We start from the raw sequence: 24,715 nt of genomic DNA on the forward strand, positions 1-24,715 counted from the left end.
GTTGAAATAAAATACATTATTATATTATTTTGAAATAATAGCTTCTGTATGTTTATTTCATGTTTGCTGGAAGTTAAAGCTTTGTAAGAACAGGCTTTTTCGGTTCGAAAATTAAAATTCCTTTTTTAAATATCTATAAACATTTTTGCAAAAATATTATCTTGTTTTACCCGATTTAATACATATAAGGGGATTGTTTGCTGTTATAGTATCTCAAAGTCTATAAAAATACTTTAAAGCACCTTAAATAGCATGTGAAAAAACAAAATAACATTGTATAACTATGATAAATCCTTAAATTTATTTCAAATATGAATGCGATGATTTTTTTGATTTTTGATTTTGTTTTTAATGTTAAAAACTAAAATAAATGTATCTTAATAATATTTCTTTTGAGAAAATTTTTACGTTTAGTTTTTTATGTGACATATAGAACAAATTATTGAATTATTTGTTATATTATTATGAAATAGTATGATTTTTTTTAGTTACAAAAACAGCATTGTATCATAGAAATCATATTACTCCATATATATGCATTGTGGCAAAAGAAACTTAGCACAATAATATAAGGTCATGATAATAGTGTAAAAATGTGTTTTTTTTTAATATTTGATATTTAATATACATAACATTAGAATACGTATCTTTTTTGTTGAAGAGCTTAGCAGCAAAACTGAAAATTCAAAAACATTTTTATTACAATTTACAGCTAAAAAAATAAACATTAATTAAACCATATAATAGATTTTTTGATAAAAGAATAGAAAAAATAAAAAAAAAAGATAAATTTAATAATGATAAATTTTCAAACTTATTAAAATCCATAATTTTATTTCTGTTTATATTAAGCCCCATTTATTATTGCCATAAATCTATAGAGCATACAACATTACAAATTGAATGTAGAATGATTTTCCGTGCATATTTTCAATTATATTTTATATTTATAACGACATGGATGGAATATGAATATTCTTTCCCATGTTTTATCGTAGATTGAGGAATCTCGCCTTTATTATCCAATGTGATCATTTTACGCGTTTATTAATAAAAACTTGGAATCGTAAAAAATAATCAAACTGAAATACTGTATTTATAAATTTCTTTTCAAGGGAAATATACCGATTTATAACTAATGTAAAAAAGCAATCAATACATAAATATTGTAATTATAGTATAAGTTTTAAACTATCTTACTTTTAATTGAAACTTAAGTCATACATTTTGTGAAAAATATCTTTAAAAATTAATAGTATTATTTTGGTTATTTATTAATATTATTAAAATATTATATCCTTTAACACCACAACTCCAAAATCAAAATAAATAAATTATATATATAAATAAAGAGAAAATATTAATTAAAAAAAAATTTACAATTAAAATAATTATGATCATATATTAAAATAGACACTTGAATGTATAAGTCTTGAGTGTAGATGATGAGCCAAAAGGGTATACAGAAAATCAGCAATGTATGGCAAATCAAAGTATGGCGCGAACAAATATGAAAAGTTAAAAATAAAATTAGCTTCTAAATAAATATAATAGTAAATTAAAATGTATATGATAATACCAGATATAATTAAAACATGTAAATTTAATGTGATAAATTAATGGAGGGTGCGCAGTTGGTTTAGAGAACGCCTTTATATGTGCTCTATGTGCCAACCTCAAAATTATTTTTTTACACAAAAAAATAATCTAAATGGTCGGTCTATTAAATTAGAAAGTAAAACCATATCAAACTGTCGAGATGAGAATAAACTAAGTTGTTTCTGTGTAAGAATTGAAGACGTTCCCTAACGAATACACGAATCCTGCCCAGTTTAGCAAAGATTAGGGTTTTTATAATGGGGTGGTTGTAGGCTAGTAAACTTGAGGAGAAAAACAGATAAAATAACAATGCCAACTATTATGGCTGCCGCCTGTAAAAAAACGTCTAATCCACGGAGATCAAATTAGGGACGTAAAATGTGAAGTATAAAATGCGGAGGTGCATCAAATAAGTAAATCTTTCTAATGATAAAAGGAAATATCTTAAAAAGAAGCTGATGGAATAAATAAAAACAAAGAACTCCTCTCGAATTTATGGTGGGGATATGGAAACAATGTTCAAACCAATAAAAATATTTAGCGTATTAATTCAACAATGAAAGATTTTTACGAATATTAAATACAGAATTTTAGAGTGTATGAATCGAAACATATAAATAGTTCATATAATAGAAAATATAATATCATATAATTTTATGATGTGAACGCATACATAATTTATATTAAAGATATAAAAAATTTTATTATATTATTAATGGTAAAAAATATGTTTATAGTCTTTAGACCAAAATTTTATTTTAGCAGCATTGTATTATATTCATGGTTTTGAATATGTTTTTGTATTTTAACCAATATAATTACAGAAACCGTTATCATTTTTAACATATAAACTTATTTTAGATCACAATGACTTATTATATGGATTAAAACTTTCTGATATTTATAAATCAACATATTAGCTTTTATAATAGCTTCTATATTATTTATTATATTTAAATTTCATGTACAAAACTTAGTTCAAATCCAAAATTTAATTATATTTCTATATAATTATCATATATATTGCATTCCAAAACCGTACGTTTATCTGTATAATTTAATGAAAACATTTCGATTAGTAAACTGAATAAGACGTGCCTCGCATAATTTTTATCTCTAAGGCTATTGGATTTTGAAATTCCGAATCCTAATATCACAAGTCCAGTCTTATGAAATAAAAACTTTATGAATTTTCCATATTTCTAATCATTTTATGCATACTTACATTCTGTATTTTGCTTTTTGACTCTTGAAGACAAATAGCCATCATATTGCTTTTTTTTAGTTTAACTCAGTCAATTAAAATTTTAAATATTTTTTATTTTTTTTAAAAAATATGTTACTAAACTATTTTTAGATTTTTAAAATTTTATAATCGATATACCCTTCAAAATCCATCTTTTAAGCACAAATCATAAATTTTTATTCCTTAATCTGATGCATTAAGATATTTTTTTATTTTATATCCAATAATTATATGTTATTATGCCAAATTAAAAAACTATTTGCAAATTAAACTCTTATATTTAAATTTTAAAACTTCTTTTAGGATATAAGTTAACCACATATTTCTTGCTTATATTAATCAAAATATCGTCGTCTTTAAGCGTTAATAATTTAAATCTATAGATTTGGGCAAAACAAACATCTAAGAATATATATTGTCACATAAACATGGAGTATTCCTTACATTCTGGTGCATCATACGTTTTTTTTTCTTTTTATAGATTATAAATTAGAATATAGACAACATAAGTCTTTCTATTTTTTAATGACATTTTATATATAAAATATAATAATGAAATTTTATAAATAAATAATTGTTTTAATATATAAAAAAAAATTATGTGGTATAATATATTAGTATGTAGACATTATGGGCTATAATTTATTTTTATTGGTCAATCAACGTAATTGGTATAAATTATATAGAAACAACACTAAGATAAATGAATTTGTTGTTGCGTGGGTGTAGAAGAATTAAAATTTGATTGTAGAAAGGTTTATGAATATATAAAGGCTTCTTTCACTAAGATGATATCTAGATATATAAAGCTTCATTCAAAGTTTTTTTACACTATATTTTAACAAAATTCAGTATTTACAGTATCTGAATATCAAGGTATATATATCAAATTTTAAACAATATTCAATGCCATTAATAAACTAAATAATCAATTAACTTTGTTGATTATAATTTTTTATTTGGATTATAAACAATCGCAGTTAAGAAATCACAAAACATAGATTTTTCTGGCTGAAAATGCAAAGTGTTACACATCCCACCTATTTCAATAGCCAAGCTTTATTTACATAGTGAAACTAATGTTCCGTTTTGCTGCGATTCTTGATGAATAGAAATTTTTTTTTCTAAGTGTCTGAAAAGGTTGGTGAATCACTTAATTAAATGATTAAGTTCTACGAAAATCTTTATTTATTATTTTTTTATAAAAATCCAGAGTTTGTAAATATTTTTTATGAATCTTATGATAAATAGTATTAATTTCAATTCTGTCTGTTTTTAAGGCGATTAAATATCATATAATTTCATGAAGGAAAATTATATTAAGCTATAATTATTAAGTAAAGTTTCTTTCATTGTATTATTCCAAGTTACATTATATGTTGATCACGAGATCAATTAGGGCACAAAATGATTGCTTATTTTAATAAAAGAACAGAATAAAAATTCTTCCTTAAGTAATTAATGTAAAATGAATATAATAGAAATTCTTATAGTTTATATTGTATTTGGTTATACAATTTTTCTTTGTATTTTAGGATTCGCTCGCGTAAAACTTCATATTGCTCTATATTACAGATTTTCTATACGCCATTTCAAGCACATCATCCTTAAATGTTTTTTAATACATCTTTTTCGCACAAAAAAATGTACATTGATATCTTTTTCACAATAAAATGTACATTAAAATCTTTTTCACAATAAAATTGTTTGTGCATGTGATTCCGTTGATTCACCCAATCGGTTATATTATAAAAACGATTTTTTATTTATGTTTGAAGTTTCTTCTTTTTATAAATTCCGTCTACTGAGATATAGAAAGCCCGTTATAAATATCACACAGCTCTTTGATGCATCTTTCGACTCTTCCCTTGATATATCTTGTTCAAAGTTAAATTTCCGTCAAATGATATGAGTTCAAGTTGATTACGAAGATTTATATTGTAATATTCGATTTATTTATGGAATAATTTTCTTTTTATAAATTTTTTCTATTTAGACATGGTCAGCATATCGGGAATATTGCACAACTCCTTGATGCATCTTTTGAGACCTTCCCCTGATCTATCTTCATCAACTGCTCTTATTCTTTTAAATGAGATGAGTTCAATTGTCTTTCGGAGTGTGAGAGCTTACATGTATGCTTCTACTTCTTTCGGGATTTTTAACTCCTTAATTTATATTGTATACTATGATTTTTTTAAAAATAAACAATAAAATTTAGATTAGAGGCAAAAAAATCGGTCAAACTCTGATTTATAAGATACAACCAATATATTTAAGCGAATATTTTGGCTGTTTTAAATCACATCACCACATTATCATAATAAATTAATTCAATTTTGTTTAATTTAAAAATTACATGACCATTTTACATAAACTTAATCTTGTTTTCAGCATAAATTGGAGATCAGACAACAAAATGCTATTTTTACATTTATTTTTTAAAGGTCAAACTTCTTCGATAATAGAAACGTGATGATATCCAGCGGATATTCTTATTTTGTATAATATCCTAAAGTTAGCATTTATATTGTATATGTTGCTTGTCAATATTTGATGTGGTGATAAACATAGTTTATTCCCTAATGAATTGTGGACGCATAGAAAAATAATATTACAACTGTAAAAATTCGACTTACTATCACTTTAAATTTATATTGATGTAGTTAATTTGAAAGACAATTTAAATATTTAAATTCATCATGAAATAACATTCCTTTTAAACATAATTTTATGAGATTAGATTAGGTCATTACATTTCTTGCTGTATAACAGAAAATCACTTGATTGTAATTTTTCAAGTGTAATTATAATAAAGAAATATCTGATTCTAAATCTTTTAAAATAATTATGCGATAAAGGTGTATCGTAAAGATGCATGAATCTCGATTGCATATAATATATGGTTTTTTCAAAATATAATCTATTAGAGGAAAATAGTTCTCATACAAATTATATTTAACATTATCATCTTATATTCTTTAGATTTTTAGAATCACAAAATAGTTTTATTATTTTTTTATGGGAAATAGAATGGGTTTCCGTTTATTGTTGCACAAGATACAATATTTGTAAATATACTTGCTTTTTTCTATTAAACCTCAACTTATATAATATATAGCTTAAGCATATCTTTCTGACATCGTTTCCAGCCTTAAGATACATATTTTTGTATATATCTTCGATTATATGTGATAAATGCGTAAAAAAAGTATAACACATAAAAATTTTAATATAAAATTATAGATGTTTTATACATTTACGTTCACTAGTAGATTTTGATTTCATAATATCACCCTTTTTTTAATTAAAAACGCAGACAATAATATTCTCTACTGATAGCTTTGATCATCGAAATTCGTAACTAATAAATATCACATCGATTTTGATTATTTCATTTTTTTCTTGAAACCGCTAAAATGAGCATACTTTATTAAATATTTTGTTTATTTGCGAGTAAATTTGACGGAAAATATCCTTGTTGTGTTCTTTTTAAAAGCTATGTTTTATTGAAAAATTATAATTTATACTTTATTAGAGATTTCAGAATTAGTGTTAACATTTAAAATTGTTTTTTATTGTATTTAATAATTAAGGGGTCCATATATTTGCTAAAAAAATATATAATTTAACCTTATAGTGGTGACAATCTAAGTATTAGATTTTTAAAAAATAAACAATTAAAAAATCGTGATCTAATGTAAACTTATTTGATGTTTTGGGCTTTAAAATCAAAAAAATGTATCTGCGATTAGAATGTGAATCACGACCCAAAACATCATCTACATGCTAACCATTTGATACAAGATAATTTAACATATATATTTAACTTAAATATCTATAAAGTTGTATTTTTTTATTAAGTTAGTAGCTTTTAAACATAAGATATTTATTTTTCTAATAGTGTATAAAAAAATAAAAATTTACCTTTTTAAGTTCCAAATATATGAAATTCAATTTAAAAAATTATAAGAAGATTTTTAGTTTGTTTTTTAGGATCGATATCTTGATTTCTGTAAATTAATTTAAAAAAAAAGAACTAAGCAAGTTATAAAAATCAAGTTTATTATTTTAGTTAAAACTTGAAAAGACCATTTTAAACTAGTTTTGTTTTACAGCATATTTTGCTTTGTAAAAATGTTTCTGCACATAATCTGAATGGCTTTGAACACACATGCAAGAATTTTTTTTGATTCATTAAAAAGAAATATCTTTATTCAATTGTAAAAAGTCACAATGTAAAGACTCTTGTAAAATATTGTTCTTTAAAGCCAATTTGATTTTATAGTATAGACCTATATTTTATGGTTCGTTTAAGCGAAGAACATTGGGATTCACACATAAAGATAAAATAAGTAAGTAGTTTATTGGGGGTTTTCATATATTAAAACCTTCATAAAATGAAATAATGTAATGCTGTGCCAAAATAAAATGCAGAAAAGGTTTTACGCACTAAATTTATTTTTTATATTAAAATTAAAATCTTTTAAAATATAAAATGATTTAAATATGATAAATAAAGAAACTCTATATTATAGTGCATACATGAAGTTATTATTAAATAGGTTTTGATGATAAATTAGATTGAGGATTTATTAAATATATTTTAAATTTAAAAAAATATATTTAAAAATTTGTTATTTTTATCTGCCTAAAACATTAGTAGACATAAACAAACATTTTGAGTTCAATATGCATATGTTTATGTAAATTTTGTTATGAAATAGCTTTAATCTCTCCATAACAGGCTTATTTAACTTAAAAATCCAAATATTTTTGAGAACAGCAAATTTAAAGAAGATTGTTCGTGTATCTTATATTTAAAATATGTATATGTGTCTAATGGTCTTTTAAAAAAATGAAATTGTTTATTAATGTTTGATGGACATGAGAACGTAGTGGTTAACGAACACAAATTTAGTTCAGAATAAATTACATATTTCGGCAAAATTCACTGCTCTAGTATTAACTTAAATAAATAAAGGAATCAAAATATATATAACACGTGGCTTAGAAATATATATTTTTTTAATAGATAAGTTTAAAGTAGTTGCTGTATTTTGTATGTATAAACTTTCAGGCTAAATTAATCAATTTTTATATTAGGTGAGGATATCATCTGCATAATCTGATCAAATTATGATTAATTATTATTTTTGTGCTTTTCGTAGGTAAATTTCTAAAATTTAGAATCAATACAATGCAAGTAAAGCGACCAAAAAATAAAAAGGTTAATCGGATTCAGGCATTTTTTTTAGACCAAAGTTTATTACATACCTATAAATATGATACAAATTATCGTGGTTTTCACCTTAAATAACAGCCCTCTTTATATATTTAATATCAGAATTAACAATTTTCTCTATTTTCATGATTAACCTGTAACATTACATCCATTTATTATTTGATATCCAATCTACAGTTTTAAATTTAATCATAGAGTTTTAAATTTAATCATAGAGTTGGATTTTGATCATGCCATTTACAATTTACACTTTAAATAATAAATTTATCACAGATTTTCGTGTTGATAATAGATATATGAAAAAATTTTGTTAATCGTGTATTTGATCATATATTGAATAGATAAAATGTTCAGTTTTATCTGTAATTAGACAAAACGACCACATTATGTATACATATAAATTAATTTATGTTCCTAAATTATGCACCTTGAGTTTTAAATTTTTGCAATAGCATCGAGATAAGTCAACTAAAACTACGATTAAGATTTATTTAGAATAATCATATTTTTAAAAAAAATTGATTTATGTATTTTATATTAAATCGAATTAAAATTATTTGTTATTTTTATTTGAATAAATTCATAATTTCTTCATTGGATCTTCCCGTTATTGTAGCCTGATCCTTCGTCGGATCTTCTTGTATAATATCACCATCAATTTTTTTATTTACATTAAAATTACTGACTCTATTAAATCCATAACTTACTTTTTTATCTGGCAATCTTTTAACTTTTGGCTGTGAATATACATCATTTTTAAAATTTGTATTATTACAATTTGTTGAAATATGGTTTTGGCTATTTGAATCATCACTTTTGATTTCAAATGCTTTAGTTTCATCGTCCTTTATATTCTCACAATAAATAATATAGGCTGGTGTAATCATCTCTTCTTCTAACTTTTTGTAAACGAACGAGTATATTTTTTTGTTTTCTTCGTCGTATAATATTAGAAACTTGTCTTTTATTACTAAGTAACCATCTTTCCATGATTTGGATTTCTTGATTTTGTCTTTGGTATAAACGCATTCTTGCATTATGATTATATGGGCGTTAAGTATAGTTATCAATATAATATTAGACCTAGCATTTTTCAACGGTCCTCACTACTATTGAAATTTCCATTTTTTTTTAAAATATTTAGGTTATTTCAACGTTCTTCAATCCACATACTATGAAATTATATAAATTAATTTTTTAGCTAGTTCAAATTATTTATTACAAGATAGTTGAAAATATCTAGTAAACATAGTATCTGGGATATTTATTGTATAATAGTTGAAAATACCTAATAAAGATATTATTTGTGAGTTTTTTTTAGTCATAACTATTTATTCTATAATATTTTAATTTATCAAGTATAGTGTTGGAGATTTTAAATATTATTAATGAATTAATTTTGATATTGTAATTTTAGTTTTTTCTTATAGAATAATGCGATTTATTTTAAGTAAAGATAGCTGCTATAATTTTCGAAAATATATTATTCCCGATATTCTTCCTCATTACCTCTAACCTTTTTAACTATTGTATATAATTACATTTTTTGGCTAAATGTTTTTTTTAATAACGATGGAAATATTGTAATAATAAATAATGCAAAGAAATCTGCTGATTCTATAATATACTATTGTTTCATTATCATACAAAATGTGTTATTATAAGTTAAAAGTTCTTCATATATACGTGTAAAATTATGAAAATATTGTATATTTAATGAACGCATTTCTAAACATTCTTTCTACGGTATATAGAATGTCTTAAATAGGTTTTATATAATAAAATACCGCATGAAATCATTTTTTTTTCGAATGTATTTTTTATTCACCTTTATTTTATATTGGACATATATCCATAAATTTTTATTTTTTACTTGTTTACACCCTACAGTTTGGTCGCTATAATATCAACTCTGTTCTTGATTATATTCATATTTATGTCTTGTTGCAATGAAAATTTCAGCATTTATAATTGTTTCATATTAAATTGCTATGACATGCAAATTCAAAACTTTAATATTTGGATATATTATACACTCGGTGTATTTAAATGAATTTACATTGTAAATTTCAATAAAATTCAAGTTAAGCCTGGAGTATGTATCAATTTGTGTTTAAGACCTACATATTACCCTTTGAATAGACAAATAGACGAATTTATATGCTCAAGCTATTTTTTAAAATTTTGTTATATACTTCATAAAATGAAAAATATATATCAAAAATCACAAATTCTAGTATAAAAACTTAGTAAAATTTATAAAAATACAGGTAAGCTAGCATTTAAATTTTTACACCTTTCTAATTACCTAATAAATGCTGCTCTTATGAAAATTGTAGGTATTTTTGAACTATAAAAATCAAACAGCTAAAAAATATACGTTATTATTACAAACTACATAATTTTAATCATATTATTTGAATTTTGTAATTTAGATCACAAAATTAATGTCTATAAATTAAAATCTAATTTAATCATACTTGTAAGTCGATAAATAATTTATACTTCTTAATAATTTCTATATACTTGTCAGACATTAAAATTTTGCAATCACATCCAAAATAAAACTTTAAAAGTTACTTTATTTCAAACCAATAATTTTAAATCAAATTTTTCACAATATTTCTTGCATGAATCGATGAAAATGGCATAGCTAAATAAAATTCAGCTAAAAATTAATGGATAAATCATACAAAAAAATCGGTAACCATCGCATTTTATTTAGTCAATTTCAATAAAATAATATTGGCATTGATTTTTTTTCTTTTATTTATGTTGGAAAACTTTAATAAGTATGAATATAAATAATTTTTGTAGTTCATATTTTGACCTACTAAAATTTAAAAATGCATTGATTTATATTTGGCTCATGGAAAGATTATAAAAATAAGACATAGCTTAAAAATGAAAAAAATTTACATGATATATATTTTAATCAATCAATGCTGAGTAGATAACAATGATAAATGTAATTTTTAAAACAATCTTACAATCTTATGTCCATAAAAAAGAAAATATAATTTCTTTATATTATATGATGGATATAAAAATATGAAAATTTATCGCTTTCAATCTAATTATATAGACCGCATCGAATCATGAATTAAAAATATCGTAATTCACGGTTAAAATTTGCATTTTTATATATTAGCGGTAAAACCCTTTATCAATAGTTTCCTGTTCAAGTTCAGTTTACCGCACAATTTGTATTGATATAAAACCAGAATAGAATGTGTATAAATTATTTTATTCCTCACATCATGCATATTATTGCCATAATTTCTCAACATATAAGCTTTCATTTTTTAAAATTATGGAGACTTTTTCGATACTTTATTTGAGATACACCATTTTTAGATTAAAAGGTAAAGTGTTCAGGCTCATAAGTTTTTATGTCAATTCTAACACACAAAAAAATTTATTTTATGATAATTTGATTTTTAGTTGCTTGATTTGTTCAATAAAAAGAAAATATATTTAAGAAAAAAATATATTTTATATTTCTTTCATTATCTTTATGTTTAAGTATAAATCTAACATCTACTTCTTTTATTATTATTGATTCAAGCCGTTTGACTCAATACTATTTTTTAGGCGTATTATTCTTCTAAAGTTCCATTTATACACCAGAAATAAATAATATATAATTTTATAAACAACGTATCATATTTTATGTCGTATTCATAATTAGAATCGTGATAATATGGCCTAGAGCGGATATTTTCATATATTCCTTAACTAGATTCATAATAATATAATGATTTACATGTATTAAAACCTATTTATACCTTTAAATTTCATATAATTTTAATGATCCGCATATTTTATAGTTCCGTGCACATAAAAGACAATCGAATAAAACTTAAAACAGGATTATTTGGCTTCAAAATTTAACAAGGATCACATATGCTTCAAAAGAAGATAATTATTTATTTAAAGATACAGGATATTCGCAGATGTTTGTTAAATTTTTCATAAATTGAACATATAATTAGTTAGAGATAATTTTGCAATTTAAACCATCTTTGGCGTGTAAAAATAAGAATATAAATTAAATAAGCTTGGTTTGTTAAGCTATTAGAGTAGTCACGTAATTTTGTATCGGATTTAACACAATTGGAAAATCACAATTATTTAATAAAATTGTAATTACATTTAAAATTTTGAATTTAGTGCTATACGCTTTATAAATGTTTTTTTAAATATTCAATTCTTTGGATTAGCAAAATAATATTTGGTTTCTTAATTTTAAACGCAAAAAATATTATATATATTCCTTAATTTTAATGCAAATAAAATATTATATATGTTCCTTAATTTTAAACGCAAAAAATATTATATATATTCCTTAATTTTAAATGCAAATAAAATATTATGTATGTTTTGACTATAGTTCCCTTTCCCGAGTGATGGTCATGTTTTAACTTGTTGAACCTTCGATAAAAATATTTACTAATTTTTTTTAATGAACATCGACAATTACAAACCGCTGTTGTAATCAGATAATCATAACAAATTTCGGATTATTATACTTTATTAATGCACAAAAATCAGTATATCTAATATAAAATAATAAGGGCACAATATATTAAAGCATTAGTGTATGGGTAATATCAAAATAATCTGTAAATTCATACTTAAGAAATCAAAAGTTACAAGCTTATTCATAAATTATTAAGCTTCCGTTAAATGAAAAAGAAAAACACCACATTTCACACATCATATTATATGGTAATCATGATGGCAAAAACATAATATTATTCTTTATTACTTATTTATTTCATCATGAAATATTGTTTCTATAAACCAAAATACCATTATTACTGAAAGCCTTGAGGTTAAACTTGTAATTAGGTCTAATATAATCGTATTTTACTGTAAAGTATATTTGAAACATCGGTTATTAATATTACAAAGATTTGAATTTTGTAAGTTTATATGCACAAACGATATATAGCAAAGCTAGATATATAAGCCACCTAAAAAAATTACTTTCTTATTAAATCAATAAAACTGAAAAATAATAGCAGTAATTTAATTTGGAATCATAAATACGCTATACTATTAATTTTTGCCTTTAATATATACTAAAAATGAACAGAAATAAACATTATCTTGTGTTTAAGATTTATTAAATATTCAAAAATTTAAAATATCATCAATTACTCAAACTTATATACACCGACACAACTATTATTTATTGTATTTTGTAGCTAAAATCCCCTCTTAAAGTAATCATATCAACACTTTAGAAATTAAATATGAAGAAATAGGTTAGATCAACATATTAGATCAAATTTACAGCTAAAATGATTAGAAAACACACAAAATAAGATATTTCTACAAAGTATAACCCCAAAACCTCTAAATTTCGCTTATTAAAAGCTCAAAATTAAAATATCACGAGAACCAACTCTTTTTATAGTTTTATCTGGGGTGTATTGTAATCCGTACAGAAAAAAAACATTGTTTCAGGTGTTATTTTATTTAAAATATGCAAATAAAAAATAAATAACTTATTAGGGATTTAACAAAACCCACAAAAAATCAAGAATATATCGTAAAATAAAAGGAAATATGCATGCATTAGGGTAAAATTTATGAATATTATTTTCTATTTTACTCGGGTCTGAAAAGGGGTAATTATATTGGAAGATCTATGTGCAAGTATTTTGTATAGCTCTTTTAACATAAAAAACTCACAAATATAACAAGATATATGGCTTTATTTTGTTTATAACAAAAAAATCTTTAATATGTAATTAAAAGGATGATAAAAAATGACGTATGTGCTTATATGAGAGAATAATTTTGATTTATTTATGATCAGAAATATTGTACTTCTAGTTTCTTTCTCATTTTGAGCATATGATTTGTATTTAAGTTATCATAATTCAATATTTTTTTAAGCTTTATTATAATAAAAATTCATTTTTGAGTGTTTAGATACAATCTTAAAATTTTCTTTATATGAGAATATAGTAGAATCTTCTTAAATTTACATCAATTTGCATATCACGTAAATATCTGCAACCAATCAAATATAAAATCCCCAAATTATAAATGGCCCATCTCAAAGCAACCAATCCTATGTGAGTAAAATATTGGAATACAAAATTTAACAAAGTTGAATCATAAAATATCACATTAAATAGTGTTATTTGTGTAATTAGTAGATAAAATAAAACGGTGAATAATTCTCGGGCTTCTTTCGCATTGTTAATGTTGCACTTTAATTTCTTAAATTTGTATTCAAGAGTATGATACCATAAATAAACCATGAATATGTGCGTTAATCCTATGAAGAAGCTACTCAAAAGACAGATGAATGTGGCACATATTAATACGTAGTGTATTTTATGGTTATCTAAAACGTCTAAAATAAATAACAATGAGAATATGATGTTTGTTATAATCTTCAATATTACCCCCGCGATAATATGATTAATTAGCACAAAATACATTTGATTTACACCTATATAAATTATCGAAATTAAAATTGACGGTAAACTTATGATATTTATAATAAAAAGACGTTTAAATATGTATTTTAAGTTATTCTCATCTGCTTTTGTTTCAATTCTATCATATAAAGCGAAATTAAAATATTTAGATATCATAAAAGTGAAAACAATATATGATAGAAGAGGATGTATGAAGTGGACGAAATAAATATAGCTAAATAAATTCAAATATATGATCGTTTCTAAAACAAAAATTTGCTTGTTCATATCAATAAATGTTTCCTTTTTGTTGAATTTATCATGTCCCAATTCATTTATCATTTTGATTAATGTATTCTTTGAGAATTTATATGAAAATATTTGATAAAAATTTATAATATTCTATTAAAGTTTTGGTTTTCCAAATACGACAAATTCTTTTAATCTTCTTTTTTTAACTTGTTCGAATCTAGAAAGGAAATTTTGTTTATTAGTGGATGAATAAGTAAGATTTGGATTTCAAATCGTCATACTATAAATTTATAGAGAAAATATGACTAATTTTTTTCATATTCTATATGGTGTTTTATTTCTCTTTGTAAATGATATGATAAGTTTAAGTATACGATAAGTAAAGAATTTATTTTGAAATTTCTATTAATTAAATTATTTTCTCCATAAAATCATGAATCATCCTTAATTTTCTACTTTCGGTGTTTCTAGAATAAAATTGAACCAAGTTAAACATGTATGAGAAAAATAAATGTGAAAGTTAATTGTACAATTAAGTGAGCTTGTAAACTTTTATGCTTAAACAAAAAAAAACAATTTTAAAAAATAACAGCGAATCGTTTTTTATTTATTCCTCATCTTTTTATATTGTCTTGTAGCCAATTATTATAATTAATGATCGAAGATCTATCTAATGAAACTTAGATTATCCTTTAAAAGCATAAAATAACGCTGAAACTTAATTTTATGATTATATATACGATTAATGCACATTTTAGTCTATCTTATATAAAAAATATAAAGATATTACTCATATATTAAAATTCAATCAAATGTTGGACAATAAAATAGCGAAAGACGTCATTTGGGTACATATTGTCGTAGCATAGGGTTGCAATATAATACATTATCGTCAAATCTACAAAAAAAACTCGAACTTACAAACCAAATCGAGACATATATTCAAATTTTAGAGCCGAGGTAATCGCTTGGACTAATTTTTCTTAAAAGGGAATGGGTATCTAAGAAGACGCGAGAGAAAAAGATATAGCCAAGATAAACATGAAATTTGTTTATCGGAAAATAAATCACGTTATGATTGAAGAGGAAAACCAAAATAGTAATACGAAAATTTACACTTACATAAATAAAAAGATATTTATTTTAATTACTCGGCACATCAAATTAAACACTCTTCGGTAAAAAGATTGTTTGATGCACTTTTTTATGAATAAAATTACTACAGAAATGTAATCATCCCAAACTACCGTGTTAGATAAATTTTATTGTGTCTACACTCTATTTCGAATAAAATCTTTGAAAGCATCGGATATAAGTTAGTTTATAAATAAGTGTATAATATAATGTAAATGCATATTGAATGTAATAAAAAATATAAAATATAAATATTTACAAGTATTTGAATGTAAAATAATTTAAGTAATAATAAAATGGATGTTCCGTTCTGGTATTATTCCAAAACATTTACTAAAATAGTATTTTTTTATAAATATTTATAAGTTTAATTTAAATAAATAAAGCCACAGAAAGATTCAATGATTTTTCTTCTACCCTAAAATCCAGCCTAGATATATTTTTTCGTTTTGCATAATTTATAAAATTAAGAATCTAAATATTTACCCAGTAATTCATTGTGATTTATTTTCAGATTTTATCCAGATAATAATCTTTAAAATCTTAATTTTAGACTTTTGGTAACTTCCAAACTTCATTTGATAATTATTTAAATCCAAAAAAGGTAACGTAATAATATATTCAGTTTATTTATTCTGGGTTAATTTGGTTTTATGACAATATTAATTTTCTCACACGAAACTGTGAATTTCTCCATAAAACTGATTTGCATAAGATTATTCTCTTATCATCTTTACACTTTTTTTCAATACATATTCTCCTTCATATACTTATTAATTCAAGTCCTTTCCTTAATCTTATTCTTTGTCCGTAGGCTTGTGTGCCATCTTAAGATTTAATATACGGCTTATGGTATTTCGTAATAACAATATTCTCACTCCATATTATGAAGTAAGTTACAATCTGTGTTCTGGATTTACATTTTATTTTTGATATAAGTAATAGATATCCTGGTGATATTTCAAAATTATTGTGCTAAGCAAAAATTTATAGGCCAGTTATCATGGCTATGACTTATAAATGATTCTGTCGAGTTCTGAATAATAATTTAGTGAATTCATATTGCGGTTAGAAAAGTAATAAATAAAAATATTAATTTGTTGTCTGTTGATTTTGGTATTGTAATTTTTGATTTCTTCTTCAAGCTTAACTTGATTTATTTCCTGTGAGTAAGTGCATATCCATACTCTTGACATAATAAATAAGAAATAAGAAATTAACATTGGCATTGTAATTGATACGGAAAATTAAAATTTTTATTTTGGGAATTGTTTAAATTTACTTTTTTATAAAATAATTTATTAATGATCACGCATATTTTTTGTTTTGTTGCATATAGAATTGAATCGAGGCCATGTAATATAATATTTGTCCAAAGACCAGATCCAATATACAGAATTCTATTAAAAGTTCTTTTAAAATAAGATAATGCAGAAATTAAAATTAAGATTTATTCCATTTATATTACATGATTTCAATTCATATAATAATACCCATAGATAAGAAAGGATATTTAATAGTAACATATTTTTTTATCAAGAAAATTTAAAAAGCCCGCATTCAAATATGTTTTCCTACGGAACACCTGTATACGATACCAATCTAAAGAAAAATATAGAATATTATTTGGTTACATTTCAGACTGATTGCACTGTATGTCTAAGCTTTCATGATACGCCGAAAATGCTGAAATGTGGACATATTTTTTGCCTAGAGTGTATTGTATCGTGTTTTTTTGAATATAACAAAAAATGTATTTTATGTGATAGAATATTTATTGGTCCAAATCATCTTAAAATATTGAATTTGCTAAAAATTAGAGGGGAAGAAAATCATAAAAATTTGTTAGAGATCAAACAAAATCCTAAAAATTCGGAAATTTCTATTTATAAAAAGAATTCCGAATTTTCTAAGTATATTTCTGGGTGTTTAATCGATGTTAAATTTGAGCTACGAGAAGAAATAAAGGTCGGTGATATAATAATTACAAAAAGGCTGTGTTATGATGATATTTTTGATTGTTGTGTGGATAAAAGAATTCAATTTCCCTTTTCAAACTCATATTATATTTCATATGATGATAAATCATTGAATTCACAAAGCTCTAAATTCGTCGATATTCCATTAACGCCACTGCACGATCATATGAGCGATAATGATAAAATGGATTCTATCACAGAGAAAATAAAGCAAATGAATCTAAATAAAAGAAGAAATATGAAGAATATGAATGAATTGTTCTATCAAGTAGAAGATGGTCGTCCGTATTATCTCAATGAAAAACTTACAAACGAAATTAAAAAGAAGAATGCTGTTTTTTCAGAGCTCCCAGAAATCGTCTTTTTGAAAGTATCGAGTATCAAAAAGAATCAAAGAGCGGTTTTTGACGATTATATTCAGCACATAGACGGCGATCGCGAAGTTTATATTTTAGATGGCGAAATATTTACTTGAGTGCTCAAAATTGATTCGAAAAAAATACAATGGTCAATTATACATAGATTGAAGCAATATAATAAAGATAATATACGGTGAAAAACCATTAACTATAATTTTTCATTGGAATTCTTAGCTTCAAAATAAAACACCCCACTTCCTTCAAGAAAATACAAAGTTAACCACATAATCCGTATACACTAAATATCAAGCATTTATGAGATATTTGATAATCAATTACAATTAACATATCCCATAATTTTGTAAAATTTTAAAATAAAATATTGACAAAAAATATATATAAAGGTAAAGAGGCATCAATTTAGTTTAATTTAATTTTACAAACCATATTCCATTGAAATATTCATGATAGATCAATTGCAACACAAGGAAACACAAAAATGCAAATCTGGTGAAAAATACGTATACTTTGGATTGTGAACAGATATCCAGAAAAAATGATATAAATATTTTGTAAAATGTGATAATATTAACTATAGGGCATACATCTTACTATAAACTTGATTACAGTTGCAAAAGGCATCTTTAATTAATTTCCATGGCTCTGTGTGCAGTCTGATATGTAATTTTTTCTGAAAAACATATAGCATTTTCTAAATTTTTGGAAAAAATTGAAGAACATAATAAAGTCGTATATTAAGTAGCTATAAATGTCAGCCAAAGCAGAAGTATAAGCACAAACAATCAGATTGAGTCAAAATACTCGAGCTAATAAGTCTTGAAAATAGAAGATAGTTTGGTAAAAATTGTAAAAATATAGCGGGTAAAATAATTTTTATGTAATTATGTTCTATTGAGAAATCTAAAGTTTTTTTTGAACTTATTAAATTGCTAAAAATAAAAATTAACTCATGAATTAACTTTGGAAGTTTAATACTGAAACATAAGTATAAATGAGACGTTTGTTTATATATTTTGCATTTTGCATTCTCGATACTAAAAGTTTCTAAAATAATATGGTGTTTAAAATATTTTTTTTATGCGAAATAATGCTTTTAATTAATTCGCGAAGATTCTTCTATCTTTATGGTGCTCTTTAATGAGATTTTTGTTTATATCGAGATCAATAAAACGGTACATGCAGGCATTATTTTTTTAAGGCGTTCATTAAAAATTGGTCTATATGGTTAGACGATGTTAGTATATGGCACCAATTGTAAATATTTAATTTTGAATATTCGATTTAAATGATTTAAATTCAAATCCTTCACACGCCAGAGCAAGGATAAATTACCAGACTGGTAATTAACGCCATCTAACAGCACGAGATACTGAAAATACCAATAGACGGTCACACTTTCAGGGGAAATTTTATTTTTTAAACAAACACTTAATTTTGGGGCTGATATAACCTGCTCTATTTGCCGTATGTAAAATAAAATTAGTCAAAGTTTTTATTGGTATGATGGGGATGTTTATACGTAGCGGTGGCCTGAGTAGTGTGGTGAAAACCGTTTATCACAATTTTTAATTTTTAATTTCAGATGAAACATTGATGCACAAAATTTTTTTATATCAAAGTTACATCTTCATATTTTAAAAAGGCAAATAGCATTGCAGTGTATGCATATAAAACAATCGCAATTACATTTATTTTTAATTCACAGATCGAATTTGAGCTCTATTCTTCAGAAACTAATTTAAGTTATTATTCGGCGAACAGTTTTCCACAAATAAAATAATCTTTTCGAAATCTATTAGAAACTCTAACTACAAAGTATAGTTATCTAATCAAAATTTAAAAATTTAAAAGTATATTGAATGGCTCAGCTTTATTTTTTGACTAAATTTTATAACAAAGAGAACTATATATTTCAAAACAGTCTTACTAATATTATTAAAAGAATTAACCTTAAAGTTTCTTCTATATCATTTGTATTTTTTAAATATTACACACCTTATAGCCACATACATAACTATATCACAGAAAACGCCATACTTATTATAATGACCTCATCTTTTATCTATCTCTAGTTGCGTGATGGCAACTAAAAACATATACTTAAAATTCACATGTTAATTCTATTCTACGATAAATTATTTTTTTATAGATTCGATAAGTAAATCGGTGTTATATACATTTTTTAAAAGCAATAAAAGTTTATTGTAGAATTATAAAATAAACATAACGAATAATGTACATTATTATATTTCCCATTCGTGTACAAAAAAATGCATATAGACTTATTTTGGATTTACAGTGTATTTTATAAGAATAACATCTAAATCAAAGCTGAACAGCAAATTTTAATTTAGCTTAAAATAACCAATAAACTCGATCGATTTATCTTAGATGATTTGAAATATTTCAAAACTGCAAAAATTTTAATGACCTATCTGAAAAAAAGAAGTATCTAGGTAGCATGCAATTCAAATACATGACAATTAAATCCATAAAACCACCAGCGAGCCTTTAAATATTCATTCCAAGTCGATATAAGATGTAAAACAGCATTTTATTGCTTATAATGTAAAATAATAGTAAATTAATACAAAATTTTTAACCAATTATTTTTTTAGTTTGCATCTAGAGCAAATGTATTTACTTTTGGGTTCATATTTGTGAAAAACAAAAGTAATTCTACTTATTTCTTGTTAAAAATAATACTATTTGATATTCAATTATACATTTTTAAAGAAAAACAAGTTTTAAAATAGATTTTTTGTAAACTTATGTTGTAATACCGAATAAATTTCTTTACCTAGTTATTATACGATATAAACTTCTACCGGCAGCAATAATATTATTTTTATATCGAAAAAATTATGACCTATGTGAATAAATATCATAAAATCATTTTTTCTGTGAGTTTTAATCAATATTTTATTAGTTCTTATTCAGTCATAAAAAATATACTGGAACGTAAAAAATATTTTATAGAGTCTTGTTGGTATGTGTGTGTATTCATACATATTCAATAATATATCAAATCACATTTTACATTATTTTAATACTTCACAGATATTCGGCTTTATAAAACTATATTAAATATTACATCATCCATCATTTTTGTAATTTTGAGTTTTTTTATTGATTCTTGTTTTTATAAATGGTAAAAAAATACCAAGAAAGGCGCTTCAGAAATTATTGAAATGGTATGGTATTTTAATAATAAAACTTATTTAAAAAAGCAGAAAATAAAAAATAAAATTTTCCGCCTTCAATTATTTAAGAGATGGTTATTTTAAAAATCTTATTTCTTTAAATAACTTTATGTGCCTAAATTTTGGTTTTTTCAATTTTTGCTTATTTACTGTTATTATTACGAATAGTATATGAAATCTAACTATAAATGGCACAATTTAGTATTGCAATATTTGTTTATATAATGTATTTTCTAGATATCACTTATGATTTATTTGAAACACCATCAAAACATTATCGCTATTATCGATTTTTAGGTTTTTGTATGCATATTTTAATGTGGTTCTATTTTGACACTCACGATAGTAAAATTTTAATTCGTTATCTAATTTTCTTTTCTTATTTTTTATATAAAAGTCGAATTAAAATACACATGTTTTAATGTGTTATTGTATTAATATTGATACTTTTGCCAAACTTTATACATTTCTCACAATAAAATAAGATTCCTTGAAATAAAATCTAAAAATATAGAAGATAGAATGCGAAAGCATTAATATATCATATATATTAAGTAAAAAACTGCCATTTTTATGCACAGGTGATATTCATAAAATAGTTATTTTATAAGATATTGTGTGTTTTTGATTTTTAGCTGAAATATTTAGTATATAGAGCATAGTGTAAGAATTCATTTTTTATATGACTTTCTATTTAATTTTAAAACATGGACTAATTTATATATTTTGCATGCAAAGTATGTAGTTTAACAAAAAAAACATAAAAATATAATTTACTAATTTTTTTTATTTTATTGTACGCAAAAAAATTATCGTTCTATCATTATATCCATAAGGAAATACTTTATTTTAATGAGTTTATCTTTTTGAATCAACAATTAAATTTTTTAACGATGGTAAACATTCCCGTGCTTCTTTTCTTGTACATAGATGGTTAAATTAATTTTTAATAGGCTGCTTTTGATTAGTTAAAGATATCACGTAAAAATTTATATATTATAAAATTTTCATATTAATTTTTGCTGTTATGTCGTATTTATTTTTAATTATTTGCATACATTTTAACTTTACATATTTGGTTTATCGATATATTGCATATATACTTAAAGCAGAATTAGAAATAATAAATATGATAGATTAGGATCTATATGACTTTTTATGCATTCTTAGGGATTTTACACTATATTTTAGAAAAAAATTTACTGAATTGGGGCCTAAACATCTTGTTCTTAATGAAATAAGCAATATAACATATTAGATTTTCCATTATTAAATTCAAGAAAATAATATCTCTTCTTTTAAGTCACAACTAAATTTTTTTGAAATAAAACACCAACATTGTCAAGAAAAAAAAGAGCAAAAAGAATATTTAGGCATTTTAGAATTTCAAATTTTATAAAATTTTACACTAAAATATTTCTTCTTTCGATCAAAAAAATATTTAATAAATTTTAAAACAGCAAAAATACCATAAAAAACAAAAGAATAGTTATTTAATAAATTTATTTATAGATTTTTTTTAATTTCCAATTTTTTTAAATCATGATATCCAAATTTTTAATATATATTATTATAATAAAATAGAGGCGTATTTTCAATTCTTAAGCTTTTTTTAATATATAATATCTATATTTTAAATCATTAAATTCACAAACTAAATAGTAGCCTATTTTCAAACTATAGGTTTGAGCAAAACGACGAACTAATAAACCTTGAGAAGAGTTATCAAAGAGGATCTGCCAAGAGTATAAATACAATGCGCCTACGGAAAGTCAATCACGTATGATTATATGGAAAATCTGCAGTTGCAATACTAAAATTAACACATAAATAAATAGATTTTATAATATATAAATTTGCACCGCAAGGCAAAAAATTATTTGAGAAAATATTTAGAAATAAAATTATGTTAAAATTTACTAGCAAGATTTCACAAAAACATAACACCAACGCCCCAAACCACATATTGCATGCTATATTACAAATATAAATGATTAGAAAATATACAGTGCTAATTTGACGAATCACTTTCTAGAATTATACAGTTTAAACAAAAAAAGCCCGTTAAATTTCCAAAATGTTTTAAGACGCATGGTGTGTATTTCGAATTTTTTCTGCTCACATATGTTTAAAAAGAATGATTTTCCTGTATGAGCACTTAAAAATTTTAATTTTAAAATTAGTTTCTTTGATACTATCGTACTTTGGAAAAGAAAAATGATGTTAAACGGCCATAAAAAATATATTTGGGTTTATTAAAATGTTTTAAAAGCACTTATAAAACTCAGTGCATATTTAATCGCGGACTTAAAGTATTTAATTTAATAGATTATTTTATTCTAACACATAATTTAACGATTTTAAATAATTTTTTTTTCGATTATAAATTTGGCTAAAAAAAACGAAATTTTTAATACCGAACACGATAAAATACAGAGTATCTTTTTTTAAATGGAATTCACTTTTGAATGCAAATTTTCAGTTATTCAAAAATTATAAATGTTATTCTATTTCGCTTGATTCTTTAATTGGTCATTGAAATAAAGGGGTCGTTTCATGTTTTCCTTTATTGGTGTCTGAGATAATTATTGCTCTGATTTTTTATCTAGCATGCTCGTTAAAAAGTAATATTTTAGTATTTTTGATATTTAGTTACATGTATAAATTTGTTATTTTTTAGTTTATTTAATTTGATTGTGTCATTTTCGAGTAGAATAAACATTACATAAATAATTCTTATATAAATATTGATAAGTAAAAGTATTATTTATGGGCTTATCTTTGTATTGTATTTTATATTTATTTTCTTCAAATAAGCTTGAATCATTTTCTTTCAGCACATCTTATTTATATCTAGGTCATCCCCTAATATTTTTAAAAAGTATTGGTTCAGTGTTTTCTTAAATCCCATTATTAATACAAAAAAAGAAAGATTTTGATGAAACTTTGGGTCATTACAAATATATTTTGTGTTATTATCCCGACACTCTAACACACTTTTCGAAATATTATAAAAATGTCCATTTTTGTATTCAAATTAGAATTCGAATGCTAGCAAATTATATTTCATTAGTACATAGTTGAAAATTTACAATATACTTGAACAAATTTGAGGGAAAAGAGTTTAAAAACCCCCTAATAATACTAAAAAAATATATAATTTTTTCGCATTCAGTAACTTATTTCATGATTCTGTTTCATTTTATTATTTATGATATTTTGTAAAATTAAAGT

This window comes from Rhyacophila brunnea, unplaced genomic scaffold (genome assembly GCF_057557595.1).
Source record: "Rhyacophila brunnea isolate RB1 unplaced genomic scaffold, BYU_Rbru_1.0 scaffold_106, whole genome shotgun sequence".
Classification (NCBI taxonomy): domain Eukaryota; kingdom Metazoa; phylum Arthropoda; class Insecta; order Trichoptera; family Rhyacophilidae; genus Rhyacophila; species Rhyacophila brunnea.